This window comes from Carcharhinus amblyrhynchos, chromosome 22, assembly GCF_965287045.1.
Source record: "Carcharhinus amblyrhynchos chromosome 22, sCarAmb.v2.hapA, whole genome shotgun sequence".
NCBI classification, from domain to species: domain Eukaryota; kingdom Metazoa; phylum Chordata; class Chondrichthyes; order Carcharhiniformes; family Carcharhinidae; genus Carcharhinus; species Carcharhinus amblyrhynchos.
The window spans coordinates 37,214,453-37,226,531 of NC_137345.1; the positions used below are offsets into that span (position 1 = coordinate 37,214,453).

The following is a 12,079-nucleotide window of genomic DNA, read 5'->3' on the forward strand; positions in this document are numbered from 1 at the left end:
GGAATACAATGTGGGAAAGTGCAAAGTTATGCACTTTGCTAGGAAGAACAGAGGCATAGAGTATTTTTCTAAATTGGGAAACGCTTTGGAAATCTGAAGCACAAAGGGACTTGGGAATCCTGGTTCAGGAATGTGCTGGCCTAGGAAGGAGTTCAGAGGAGGTTCAAGAGAATAATTCCAGGAATTAAGGGTTTGTCGTATGAGGAGCGGATAAGGAGCCTGGGTCTAAACTTGATGAAGTTTAGAAGGATGAGGGGGGAATCTAATTGAAACTTACAGAATACTGAGAGGCCTAGATGGAGAGGAGATATAGAGATCATGGAACTAGTCCACTAGTGAGAGAGACTAGAACTCGAGGGCACAACTTCAGAGTGAAGGATGCTCCTTTAAAACTGAGATGAGGAGGAATTTCTTCAGCCAGAGGGTGATGAATCTGTGGAACTTATTACCACAGAAGCCTGAGGGGGCCATTGAGTGTCTTTAAGACAGAGATAGATAGGCTCTTGATCAATAAGGAGATCAAGGGTTATGGAGAGAAGGCAGGAGAATGGGGATAAGAATCATATCAGCCATGATTGAATGGCGGAGCAGACTCGATGGACGGAATAGCCTAATTCTGCTCCTATACCTTATGCTCTAATGTGGAGAAACGTGAGGTAGTACATTTTGGTAGGAAGAACATGGAGAGACAATACAAAATAAGAGGTAAAATCCTTAAGGGGTGCACAGGAGCGGAAGGGCCTGAGTGTATATGTGCATAGATTATTAAAGATGGCAAGATAGTGAAGAGAGCAGTTAATAAAGCATATTCTATTGTGGGCTTTATTAATAGGGGCATAGAATACAAGAACAAGGAGATTATGCTGAACTTATACAAGATATTAGTTAGACATCAGCTGGAATATTGTGTATAGCTCTGGGGACCACACTATAGTAAGGATGTAAACACATTGGAGAGAGTGCAAAAGAGGTTTACAAGAGCAGTCCCAGGGATGATAAACTTCAGTTATGAGGATAGATTGGAGAGTTTGAGACTGTTCTCCTTGGAGAGAAGAAGGTTAAGAGGAGATTTCATGGAGATGTTCAAAATCAGGAGGGGACTGGACAGAGTAGATAGGAAAAAACTGTCCCCTATTGTAAAAGGATCAACAAAACACAACAACTGTTTTGGGTCTGGAATGCAAAGCCTGGAAGTGTGATGAAGGCAGATTCAATCAAGGCATTCAAGAGGGCATCAGATTTGAACAGAAAAAATGTGCAGGGGTATTTGGAAAAGACAGGGGAATGGCACTAAATCATGATGCTCATTTGGAGAACCGGTGGAGACATGATGGACTGAATAGCCTACTTTTGCACTGTAACAATTTTGAGATTCCCTCACTATTCCTGGCTCCCTCAGCTTTCCCAACCCCCTCAACAATCCCAATACTTTTCTGCATTCCCAATACCTGTCAGCATTCCCAACGCAACATTTCAATTTCCACTCAGCCTTTCCAACTCCTGAAATCATTTCCGCTCCCTTTTAGTATTCCCAACCCCATTCAACATTCCCAATGCCTCAGCATTTCCAACATGCCTCAGTATTCCCAATTCCAATTCAACATTCCCAACCCCCAACTGAACTCTGACGAAAGGTCATCCCATGTCGAAACGTTGGTTCTATTTTCTCTCCACAGATGCTGTCAGACTTGCTGAGATTTTCCAGCATTTTCTGTTTGTTTCAGATTCCAGCATCCACAGTATTTTGCTTTTATTCCCGACTCATGTTTGTTCTCAATCTACCCCCCATTCATCATTCCCAAATCATGCTCATCCTGCCCCCACTTGTGGTTGGGTATTTGCCCTCGATAGAGGTGTTCAACAGCATGAGGCACCTGAACAGAGGAAATACTATTCCAGTTGGTGGAGGATTGGGAACCAGAGAACACGAGATAAAAGTGAGCAGTGTAGGTTGGTACAGTGGTTAGCACTGCTGCCTCACAGTGCCAGAGACCTGGGTTCAATTGGGTAAGTGTGTGGAGTTTGCATATTTTTCCTGTGTCTGTGTGGGTATCCTCCGGGTGGTTCAGTTTTCTTCTACACTCCAAAGATGTATAGGTTAGGCTAACTGGTTGTAGTAAATTGCCCTTTAGTGTCAATGAGATTAGCAGGGCAAATTTGTGGGGTTATAGGATAGGGCCAGGGTGGGGTTGTTGTCGGTACAGTCTCAGTGTGCTGAATGACGTTTTTTTACACTGTAGGAATTCTGTGATTCTATGAAAGAACCAATGATGATATGGAGAGAAACATTTTACTCAGGTGAGTGGTTGGGGTCTGGAATGCAAAGCCTGAGAATGTGGAGGAGGCAGATTCCATTGTGGCTTCCAAAAGGTAACTGGATAATTATCTGAGAAGAAAGAAATTGGAGGGCTATGAGGAAAAGGCAGTAGAGTGGGAATGGGTGAGGGCTAACAGAGACACAATGGGCTGCAGGGCCTCCGTCTGTGCTGTAACCATTCTTTGAGGATTTCAAAATCATTAAGATTTTTGATTGAGTAAATAGGGAGAAATTGTTTCTAGTGGCAGCAAGGTTGATAACCAGAAGACACAAATTTATGGTGATTGACAACAAAAACAGAGTCAAAATGAGGAAAGCATTTTTGTGTGACATGTTGTTGCGATTTGGAATGCTTTTCCTGAAGGGAAACAAATTCAATAATAACTTTCAAAAGGGAATTGGGTAAATACATGAAGGGAAAGGATTTACAGGATTAAGGGGAGAGAGCAGGGGGTCAGATTAAATGGATAGCTCTCTCTGGCACAAGAATGATGAGCAGGTGTAACATGTATACATCTTCTTTCTGTCCAATTGCAGAATCACAACTACTGTCGGAGACTGTTTTGTGTTTTGCAAACACGGGCTGTTTGAGCGCAGTGTATATTTTGTTCGTTGCAGAAGGGACATGCTGTTTGATTTGAACTGTCAGTATTTGGAACAAACAGCCTACACGAGCACTCAAATTCATATACCATATTATCCATCTGCATAGTAGGCGGAATGCCTTTTTGACTTCACGGCAGCATTTTGTTAATGGTGAACACCATTCGTGTTGTTACTGGATAATAGCAGCATGAAACAGCCAGCTTCACTTGTTGCTCAAGAGACTCTGTTTCCATCAGCAGAACAGACATCACCACAGATTCTCTTACACACCCTTTAACATTATCACCTCCTTTGACATCCTGCACAAGTCCCGTCTTCAGCCTTTGCATAGGGCCACTCAGCATATAACAGGCATGCATATTTCTGATATATATCTTTCACCTGGGTTGCTCACAGTCTATTCATCTGTCTTTATGCAGGACAAGATCATCCACAACAAGAGGCTGAGGTCCAAATCGGAGGGCTGATGCAGGAGTTAAGGCTGCTTACTCCCTTTAAGGAGCAGGTAGCAGAGTTGGTGGGTGAAGATGGGGAGACTTCCTGCATTGAAGGTGAGATCAACATTACGCAGCGAGTCAATGAGGGTCCATTTATTGCCATCCCCCACTCTTAGACATTTTGAGTGCTGTTTAATGAAGGCGACTGTCTAACTGATAACTAATTATCACCACCAACAAGCAAACATGCAGGGACAACACCAACCAGTGCAATAGCCTCCAGAGCACCTCAGATAAAGATTCTAAGGAAGCTCAGGTCAAGAAGAGTGAACCAGCCCTGTAACAGAAGACCCTAAGCATGCCTTGGCCTCCAGAGAATGCCCATCCCGGTTCTCACAGACAACAGGACAGCAGTTGGCAGGCTGTCCTCACTTCTGCCGCAGATGTCAGGGATGCACTGAGACACAGCGGTAGGGTAGGAAAAATTGAGATGTACTGAGAACACAGAAGTGACAGAGTGTGCACTCACTGTACATACTTTGCATATGTGTAAATATATTTTGCTTTTCTGTCTCAAAGGCTCATCTAGCAAATGGGCAATGTTCCAAGGTCATCTAAACATAACCAGTGCCCTTCCCCCACCCCTCACTTATCTCCCATCCTGTCCCTCGTGTCTATGGTGTCTTGTTCAATCTCAGTCAGTCTCACTTATGTTTTTTTCATGTATTTGTTATTGTCACAAGTAGGCTTACATTAACACTGCATGAAGTTACTGTGAAAATCCACAAGTCACCACCCTTCCACCGCCTATTCAAGTACACTGAGGGAGAATTTAGCATGGCCAATGCACCTAACCAGCACATCTTTCAGACTGTTGGAGGAAACCGGAGCACCCGGAGGAAACTCACATAGACGCAAGAAGAACATGCATCAACAGTGACCCAAGCCAGAAGTCGAATCTGGGTCCCTGGCGCTGTGAGGCAGCAATGCTAACCATTGTGCCACTCTTGAAATTCCACAGAAGCGATGTAAACAAAGCCAGTTCATATATCAACATGCTTGTTGGAGAATGCATATGTAAGACTCACATAAGAGAACCATACAATGTGGCTTCATAGATTTTGGAAAATTTTTCATTGTCCTGATGTTGCTGCAACGAAGTCTGTTCTCTCTGGATGTTTTAAGTTTTAAACACAACCTGTCTTGTAGTCATTTCAAGCAGCTGAACTTTGCAATGGCCTCCATGTGACTACTGACAGGTTTGGATTTGGGTTACAATTTAAGTCATTGTTGGGGATCTTAGCCCTTCCTGCTGGCCTGCAGCATTAACTTACAATCGTGTTTACAATTAAATATTACTCCTATCATAGTTCCCACTCTCCATCTGCAAAGTGCAGAGCAATGGACTTAGTTAACACCTAATGAATTGAAATTCTGCAAGACAGTCATGATAATGCAATATTAGATATTTTGTGCCTAGCCTCATTGTGCCAGCCTATTGCTTGTGAAGAAGCTGGTTTGCACCTGATAGTCTGGTTAGTATGGCATAATTCCTGTGCTATCTCTCCTAATGGCAGTCTGGTCATGACAGTGCCATCAATGCCCTAGGCTTCCTCCTTTAAATCTCAATCCACTCGAATGAAAGTGTGGAAGCCACTAATGAGATGAGAGCAAGGCTCCAGTACATCTGATGTGTGATCTTTAGTATTAACAAAATTACTAGGTAATCCTTAAATGCTGTGTGGAGATTGTCTAGGTCATTTCACTACCAGGTGCCATGACATTGCTGAATGTGAACTTGCGAAGCTCATGATGAAGTCTTATGTCATGAGTGTTTGTCAATGATCAGACAATAGTGCTGCAGAAGCTCAGCCTGTGAACACAAAGGTAACCCCATTCACAGGCTCATTCATGGTGTAGAATGATCACAGTGCCCCAAAGAGTGATGCCATCTCTGGAGCTCCATGTCAGGATGAGGCTTGAATATTAAGCATCGATGAGAGATGCTTCAGTCTGGATTTAAGCAGTCCTCAGATGGTCAAGCAAGAAGTAGTGACTGACAGTTTCTTCCTTGAGGTGCCTTGCAATTCTCCAGGCTGTACCTTCAGCACACTGATATTTGCAGCACTGTTCCTGCCTCTTGAAGCTTGCCATAAGCAGAGAAATGTTGGCGCAATGATTGAAAAGACTGCACCATGTCTAGTGTCTTCACCGTGCTGATAAAGTTCTTATCCTATAACGGAACAGCTGCACGTTCCATTGGTACCTAATCTTCCAAGCATGATGCCATCGTCAAGCTCTGAGATTGAAGTTCTTCATTTGAGATGTTGAGGATAGCAAAGAAGGTTTTAATGTGACTGCATTGAAGAGACAGGAGAAATGCATTTGTATGAGCTAGTGGTCTGCATCACCCTAGAATCTTCTCACTACAATGGTCTCATGGGCAAGTCTGCCGAGTTTGACCATGCAGCAGCCTCTTCTTGTAGGGTGTCAACATACTCGCTTTGCTATCATCTTTTCACCATCCTCCTAATCAGAGGAGACGTGCAGCTCCTCCATCTGGCAGCTCACCCTCCATTTGGATTGTGGAGAGCACAGCAAACTGCAATGATATAGGAGACCCTCTGGGGGGAGGGGGTGCTACTGCAGAGCACCACCCGATTCCAGACATCTGAAATTCATCTTCAAGATGCTGGTGATCTGACCGATCAACGAACATGTTACAGAATGAACTGCATTGTACTCTCCTCTGAAGAACTTTGTGGCTGCCAAACAGGCGTCATTTGCCACATCCTTTGCAGGTAGCCTCTGTCACAGATGAGCCAGCCCTCAATATGAGGACCCTCGAGGATCTGTGACACCTGTGAGTGACTCTAACTGTCATGTGAGCTCCCAGGATATAGAAATCATAGAATCCTACAGTGCAGAAAGAAACCATTCAGCCCATCGAGTCTGCACCAACCACAATGCCACCCAGGCCCTATCCCCATATCCCCACATATGTACCCATTAATCCCTCTAACCTATGCATCCCAGGACACTAAGGGGTAATTTAGAGTGGCCAATCAACCTAACCCGCACATATTTGGACTGTGGGAGGAAACTGGAGCACCTGGAGGAAACCCATGCAGACACAGGGAGAATGTGCACACTCCACACAGACAGTGACCTGAGCCGGGATTCAAACCCAGGTCCTTGGAGCTGTGAAGCAGCACTGTGCTACCGTGCCACCCAACTTGCACAGACCTGCACAGTCTGCTTTTGCTGGTCACAGATCAGCTGCATGTTGAGAGAGTGGGAGCCTTTTCTATTGACGGATCATAGTGGCTACTGTGAGGGAGCATCTAAAGCCACATATGTGCAGTCAGTGGCCACCCTCCACCTGTGTGAAGCTGGAGATCCCTGTAAATCCCACTGGCTGGCTTCATCCAAGGAGATCTGAACATAATTGTGTGCATAATTGAATATGGCATCACTAACCTTTCAGGCACATTTATGAGTGGACAATTGTGATATTCCACAGAGATCCCCAGTGAAGCTCTAGCAAAATAGTTGAATGCTGTGGTCACTTCTAGAGGCACTGGCAATGGATAGCATCCCAGTACGTATGGCATCTCCTGAAGATTGTGGAAGATGTGGACCACCACATCCCTTGATGAGCAGAGACATCTGTGGCACTGTCTCTCACTCACCTTCAAGTAGGAGGTGTGTTCGGTGCACCCTGGGTCACGTCAAACACCTCAGTGGAATTGGCATCTCCTCCTCAATTTCTGGGTCTTCGAGGGGCCACGCCCATATTGTACCCACTGCATGTACTGCCCAGACACCGGGGGTCTCAAAAGCAAAGGTGAAGGATTATTGGAGCATTACATCAATCCTATTACTAAACAATTGCTTTTCCTCTTGTGAGCTGGAATAACTGTTAAATGGGCTAAATGTGTAACTTGGAAATACTTTCTCTAAATGTAAAATTGAAAAGCTATGAACCAGCAATGCAGAAGCAGCAATGGTCATTTAAATGTTAAGCACCATTTTCAAAACAGTAGATGAAAGTAATTAGTTGGGCTGGTCGTTAAGGATTAAGCCATGGACAATGATAAATTGAATCCCTCACTTTCTGCTAATTATCCCGAATGATAACATCCTGCCTGGAACACAAGGGAATAAGAATCCAATTTAATCGGAATGCTTCTGACCAAACTCACTCATTCTCTGTCGTCATTAGCCTTTTAAATTGTAACCAAAAAAGATTCAAATGTCACACATCTTACAATTAGCAGATCTCCCAGGCAACAACTAGCACCCTCCCGCCACCCGACTCCCCACCCAAACCCCTGGTAACAGAAAAACATTACACAAATATCTCAGCTTCAAATCTTCATGCACTGACTAGAAAAGCGTGACGTTGAGACACTGAAACAGTGCAGTTCACTAAAGGAGAAGCTATTTTTTATTTGTTTCTAAGATATGATACAGTATCTATTGATCCTCATTCATGCTTTCATTAACTCTAGACTCCCACAATCTACCCTCTGTAAACTTGAACATAAAAACTCTGCTTTCTCTGCTAAATCTTGCAGCAAGTCTCTTTCCCCTAGCACCCCTGTGTTCATTGACCTACATTGGCTCCTGGTCAAGCAACATTTTGATTTTAAAATTCTCATCCTTGTTTTCAACTCCCTCCAAGGCCTCGCCCTCCTATCTCTGTAATCCCCTCCATCCCCACAACCTTTCTGAAATAAATGTGTTCCTCTAATTCTGACCCCTTCAGCATCCACTTTTAATTGCTCTGACATTGACAGTCAGACTTTCAGTTGCCTAGGTCATCAGCTCTGGAAATCCCTCCCTACACCTTTCTGCCTCTCTACCTCACTTTCTTTTTTTAAGACAAATCTTAAACCCTGTCTCAGTGACCAAGCTTTTGATCATCTGACCTAATGTCTCCTAATGCGGCTTGGGATTATACTTTGTTTCAGAGTGCTCCAGTGAGGCACCTTGGGACATTTCATCATTGAAGAGTGTTATATAAATAAAAGTTGTTGTTGTTGACCATTCTAAGTAGCTCTGAGGGCATGAATAGTGGAACAAGAATTACAGGTAGGTTATACCAGAGGGTGGTGGTAGGTTCTCTCCCTGAAAGGACATTGTGAACCAGTTGGGTTTTTATACCTCAACAGCAGATATTTTCTGATCGTTTTCTAATGGGAAACATCATATTAATAAATTTATTAAGTTTCTGTGGCAAATGAACTAACTCCTAAAAATGTTCATATTGATTTATTTGTTTCCCATATCCCTTTCCTCTACTCCTTTTTGAAAAATGCTTGATAGGGTAAATCACCTAACCTGCACATCTTTGGACACTAAGGGACAATTTAGCATGGCCAATCCACCTAATCTGCACATCTTTGGACTGTGGGAGGAAACTGGATAAACCCATGCAGAAATGGCGAAAATGTGCATAGTCCACACAGACACCAAGGCCAGAATTGAACCAGGTCCCTGACATTGTGAGGCAGTAGTGCTAACCACTATATCACCAAGCCAGCCACTGGCCAAAGGTGCCATTATTAACATCTGAGTTCTGACATTGAGTTTAATTTTTTTTAGTGTATTTATTAGCCCATCATGGCAATATGCTATCTTGGTCATCACAGACACATATGCATGTATGTACATACATACATATGAGACACAGAAGTATACAAATGTATAGATACATACAGGATCATTCACGTCATGTGCACACATGCATAACATGCATTTGTACAGACACGTGTACATACACAGGCACACACAGGCTAATATGTTTTAATGATGTTTGTTGAGGAATGAATATCGACTAGGACACAGGAAGAATATCCCTATTCTTCTTTGCAATAGTGTAATGAGACCTCTTAATTTCATCTCAAAGGGCAGATGTTTAATAGTGTAAATTCACATTTCATAGACGGCGCCTCCAACAGTGTAGCACCTCTTCACTAAAATCCACACTCGTGTTCTTGGAAGTATTATTTGAAACCACGATCTCCTGTATTAAAGGTGAGAGTACCTGCCACTGAAGAGAAAAACTCAGCAAGCATTTTGTAGATTTGCATTTCGATAAGTAGCACTGTGACAAGTTATAGTGATCCTGGTGCTGTGCTAGGGTAGCTAGAAAGTTTCAGTAATGTACAGAATGAACCGAGGCACTTTACAGAGCAGAGAGGAAGCAAACCTACATGGGGTCACTATTGAAGGGATATTGAGGCATGGGGAAAGATAGACAGGGGGCTGGATACTTGAAGTTTTCAGAATGTCTTTAAAGGTGAAGAAAGCATGGGGAGACAAATAAGGCTTCAGTGAGGACATCTTGGGATGGAGTAGAGGTGGTTGATGATTCTTTGACCAATGGAGGGGCTAGTCCAGGTCAGGAAGACTAATGGGTGCAGGGAAGGTATGAGGCTGGGCAGCAGGGGGTTACAGAGACACGGTTGGCAATGTGATGAATTTATTTTCCAGTGCGTTTGATTGAGGAAGGAGTATTACTCAGGACATTGGGAGAATGCCGAACACTTCTTTAAAACAATTGTACAGGATCTTTTACGTTCATCTGAGGGAGTTGTCAGACTATCTCTGATACAGAGATAGGGAGGGTTATAGGGCTGGAGGAGATTACAGAATTAGGCAGGACCATAGGGCTGAAGGAGGTTACTGAGATTGGTAGGGTCATAGGCCTGGAGGAGGTTACACAGATAGGAAAGTTCATAGGGCTGGAAGAGGTTACAGAAACAGGGAGGGTCATGGAGCTGGAGGAGGTTACAGAGGTCAGGAGTATCATAGGGTTGGAAGAGGTTACAGAGATAGAGAATGTCATGGGGTTGAAGGTGGTTTCAGAGACAGGGAGGGTCATAAGGCTGGAGAAGGTTACAGAGATAGGGAGTATCATAGGCTTGGAAGAGGTTACAGAGATAGAGAATGTCATGGGGTTGAAGGTGGTTTCAGAGACAGGGAGGGTCATAAGGCTGGAGAAGGTTACAGAGATAGGGAGTGTCATTAGGCTAGAGGAGGTTACAGAGACAAGGAGGGTCATGGAGCTGGAGGAGGTTACAGAGGTCAGGAGTATCATAGGGTTGGAAGAGGTTACAGAGATAGAGAATGTCATGGGGTTGAAGGTGGTTTCAGAGACAGGGAGGGTCATAAGGCTGGAGAAGGTTACAGAGATAGGGAGTATCATAGGCTTGGAAGAGGTTACAGAGATAGAGAATGTCATGGGGTTGAAGGTGGTTTCAGAGACAGGGAGGGTCATAAGGCTGGAGAAGGTTACAGAGATAGGGAGTGTCATTAGGCTAGAGGAGGTTACAGAGACAAGGAGGGTCATACAGCTGAAAGTGGCTACAGAGATAGGGAGGATCATAGGGCTGGAGGAGGTTACAGAGATTGGGAGGGGAGGAAGCCAGAAAGGCATTTGAAAATCAGGATGGGAATTCGAAATGGAGATATTGCTGGACTGGGAGTTCTCTTGGGTCAGCAAGCACAAAGCTGATGATTTATTTATTTTTATTTATCCTCATTGTCTTACAATGCAAAGCACAGTATTAAAAACAAGAGCAACAACATCAAACAATACACATATAAAAATCACATTATGTTTCTGACAAGTCTTCTAAAAGTCACTACAGTTTAAGCATTCACACAGCATCAGCCAAAAGATTCCAAGTATCAACCACTGGATGTGAAAAAAAAATTGTGAATATCAAGACATAAGAACATAAGAACATAAGAAATAGGAGCAGGAGTAGGCCATCTAGCCCTTCGAGCCTGCCCCGCCATTCAATAAGATCATGGCTGATCTGTCGTGGCTCAGTTCCACTTTCCCGCCCTCTCCCCATAACCCTCAATCCCTTCTCTTATCAAAAACCCATCAACCCGCTTCTTAAAAATATTTAGCGAGGCAGCCTCCACCACTTCAACGGGCAGAGAATTCCAGAGATTCACCACCCTTTGAGTGAAGAAGTTCCTCCTCAACTCCGTTCTAAACCGCCTCCCCTTTATCTTGAGGCTGTGCCCCCTAGTCCTACTGTCTTTTTTGAGCGGGAAGAGTCTCTCCACCTCTATCCTATCCATCCCATTCATCATCTTATACGTCTCAATGAGATCTCCCCTCATTCTTCTAAACTCTAACGAGTACAAGCCTAGTTTATTCAGCCTCTCCTCATAGCTCAATCCCCTCAACTCCGGTATCAGCCTAGTAAACCTCCTCTGCACTCCCTCCAGGGCCAAAATATCCTTGCGCAGGTGCGGCGCCCAAAACTGCACACAGTACTCCAGCTGCGGCCTCACCAATGCCCTATACAGCTGCAGCAAGACCTCCCTACTTTTATATTCAATCCCCCTCGCTATGAAGGCCAGCATCCCATTTGCCTTCCTGACCACCTGCTGCACCTGCAAGCTGGGTTTTTGCGACTCATGCACAAGGACCCCGAGGTCCCTCTGCACCGTCGCCTGCTGCAGTTTTTCACCACGTAAGTAATAGTCCTTCCTACCATTCTTCCTACCAAAGTGGACCACCTCACACTTGCCAACATTAAATTCCATTTGCCATTTCCTGGCCCATTCGCCCAGCCTATCTAGATCCTTCTGCAGACTCTCCACACCCTCCGCACAATTTGCCGTTCCCCCAATCTTGGTGTCATCAGCAAATTTCGACACCCTGCACTCGGTTCCCTCCTCCAGATCA

General features: G+C 44.3%; 1 protein-coding gene across 1 annotated transcript in view; it reads left to right on the forward strand.

Moving 5' to 3' along the window:
• The first annotated feature begins 1,322 nt into the window (after positions 1-1,322).
• LOC145357063 (parathyroid hormone 4-like) overlaps positions 1,323-12,079 on the forward strand; it is a 34,231-nt gene continuing 23,474 nt past the window's right edge. Inside the window, exons 1-2 of the mRNA XM_080210140.1 lie at positions 1,323-1,937; positions 3,343-3,474. The gene's annotated coding sequence lies outside the window, so the exon portion shown is untranslated. The remainder of the gene's footprint in view (positions 1,938-3,342; positions 3,475-12,079) is intronic.